This window comes from Haplochromis burtoni, unplaced genomic scaffold (genome assembly GCF_018398535.1).
Source record: "Haplochromis burtoni strain Fernald_Lab_line unplaced genomic scaffold, NCSU_Asbu1 Contig_508, whole genome shotgun sequence".
NCBI lineage: Eukaryota > Metazoa > Chordata > Actinopteri > Cichliformes > Cichlidae > Haplochromis > Haplochromis burtoni.
The window spans coordinates 34,129-37,044 of NW_024582869.1; the positions used below are offsets into that span (position 1 = coordinate 34,129).

The following is a 2,916-nucleotide window of genomic DNA, read 5'->3' on the forward strand; positions in this document are numbered from 1 at the left end:
ATATAAATGGCCTGTATTTGTATAGTGCTTTACTAGTCCCTAAGGACCCCAAAGCGCTTTACACATCCAGTCATCACACCACATTCACACACTGGTGATGGCAAGCTACATTGTAGCCACAGCCACCCTGGGGCGCACTGACAGAGGGAGGCTGCCAGAACACTGGTGCCACCGGGCCCTCTGACCACCACCAGTAGGCAACGAGTGAAGTGTCTTGCCCAACGGACACAACGACCGAGACTGTCGCAGCGGGGCTCGAACCGGCAACCTTCCAATTACAAGGCGCAACTCCCAACTCTTGAGCCACGATCGCCCTTTTTCACTTATTGTATAAGACACAATGAGTGAAAAAAAATTATCACCTGTGATAAAGGGCATCGCATTGTGGAGGGGGAAGCATGTATTAAACAGTATCAATAGATCAAATGAGAGTTCGGGCAGCTTAAGAACAGTGAACTCACTGTGATGTTCAAGAATTGAGTGTGTTTGTGTCCAAATGTCACTCTGGTTAATTGCACTGATGGTACATTTTGTGCTTTGGAGACCAGACACTCTGAACATCATGTGCTGTTGGTTCTTTGTGGTTAAATGAGAAATTGCTCAATCAGAAACCCACAAACACCCGCAGAGAGAGATGAAGTTATTTTAAAATATCTGAGGGCTGCTGTGCATCCTTCAGCATGTCTTTACTGCACACCATCTGTTACTGTGCTCACAGTGCCAGGTGCATGTGCAGGTGCACTATAGCAGCACACAGAAACATGCAGTGGACTCATATTATTTTAGCTCTACTGAACATCATGTGGATTGCTTTCTTTTTACCTCCACATCTTGTCCCAGGTAAGAGCTTTGCTTTTGGTGTTTTAAATAGAAAATGTTCAGTGTAAAATTATGCCTCCAATAATAGGTCATGTTTCAAATATAATCACTCAGTGTAGATCCATTGTTTTGAGGGGATGTCATTTGCAGTGTTTGTGCAGAGAAGAAGCACGAGCATCTCTGATGAGGAAACCCTGCTGAGAGAGTTTTGTATTCAGCCTCCACCTGACATAAACTGGATATCAAGTGTACCAGCAGTCTACATCCCTGATAATAAAACCAACTCCACCAACACAACCCTAAAAAGTAAGCTTCCTTTCTGCTTTCATCCCTGCTCAAAATAAAATCAAGACTCTACATAACAAGGAGTTTAACATGTACCAAACCAATAACTACTGACTATTGAGTTCTATAGAAAATGGTGCCACTGGATCTTTGTGAATTAATAATTTGCATACCCACTTGTTAAATTATGTAGTTACGTAATTATCTCATTAAATCAACAGTTTCAGATTTTCATGTATAGAAAGTTGTTTTTGCATTATTTTCTTTGTATACAGCTAAATAGTTTTGTCCTGTATTTCAACCCTTAGGAGACCTTGATGGGACAAAAGCAACTACTTCTCCTGTAGTGGAGCTGAAGGTCCCAGGAGTCACCACACCCTCAGAGACAGTTTCTCACAGCAGCTCTGCAGCTCCTCAGCGTAGAGTGAAACAACAACCGAACTCTCCTTTCCAAGCAAATTATGCTTCCGGTTTACGTGAGTTAGTGTGATGTTACTTTCATTATTTGTTTCTGAAAATGTGGATGAACAACTTGCCAAATTTTTTGCACCAGCACTAATCAGTCATTGTATATGTTCAAACTTGTACCACAAAATATTTAGGCAAAGTTTAGCAGAAGTCCTGAGTTATTTTGAACCTTCACACATTCTGCTGGAGGGAAATGATATAAAATACTCATTTATATGTTTATATTATAATGGCTTGTCTACTGAGCTTCTATAATCATAAGTACATACTTATTAAGGTAGAATTTTTAAGATGGCTTTAAAAAGTATTTTATCCTTCATAGAAGAAGAAATGAAAATGCAGTTTGCAGTCATAATTTTTAAGGGAACTACAACGCTAGCCAAAGATATCTTTAACCTACTTAACCTAACCTACCAAATATTATATGTTTCTGGTTATGGTGAGTTAGTATGCTTCTGCTTTCCCTTTTTGTATCCAAAAACATGGATGAAAATTTTGTGAATCCTTTCGTATCAGCACTGATTCATTGTAAATTGCTCAGAATCCTCACATCAGTACTATTTTCATTACTTTAGCGTTGGTCACAAATTTAACAAACATTCAGACGACATCACCTCTACTACACCTTGCCTGGAAGTGATCAACAAAATGAACAAACTTCTTTGTTTTTATGTTTTGATTAATTTTGACATGTTTGACTACTTTGCTTCTTTAATATGTTAATACACAACACTACTGCAAGGAAACTGTTTCACATTTAGGTTCACATATGACAGCCTAGTTGACATTTTAAGCAAATGAATATATATTTATTGATATAGAATTTTGGAGCTGGTTTTATTCAGTGTTCAGATTTCTGAAATGAAAGGTGTGCAAATTAGGACATATTTTTTATACACAATTACATTTTACACTTTAAAAAATTTGTAGCAGGGCTCTAGACTAACTTTTTGCCACAGTTGCACTGGTGCGCCTAACTTTTTTTCTTAGGTGCACCAGGACAAAAGTTAGGTGCACCCAAATTTGTCAACCGCATCGCTTAAGCTTGATAGTGGCCATGATGCCAGGTCTCTCTTGGAAATGAGATTTTTAAAACTTTTAATTTTAAATCTTCTTTTGCTGCTGGTTCAATCAATTTTGGTTGTAGATTAAAAAAATCTGCAGCATCAGAATCTAGCGCAAGAATAGACGCACAAAAACAGTAGTTCGGCACCTCATGCATAATATTGTGTGGTGAGATCTGTACAGGGTATTCTTCGCAGACCACTGCGATGCCGTATTCAGTGAGTACACGTGAATCTCACTGATGGTTACGGGTCGACGCATCTGTGTATATACAATTCC

At 38.8% G+C, this 2,916-nt stretch overlaps 1 long non-coding RNA gene across 1 annotated transcript; it reads left to right on the top strand.

Annotated features, from left to right (window-relative positions):
• Window positions 1-309: 309 nt before the first annotated feature.
• LOC121812289 lies at window positions 310-2,641 on the top strand. The gene is made up of 3 exons (XR_006052971.1): window positions 310-840; window positions 970-1,125; window positions 1,413-2,641. It is a non-coding gene; the product is annotated as an uncharacterized LOC121812289 (long non-coding RNA).
• The last annotated feature ends 275 nt before the right edge of the window (window positions 2,642-2,916 follow it).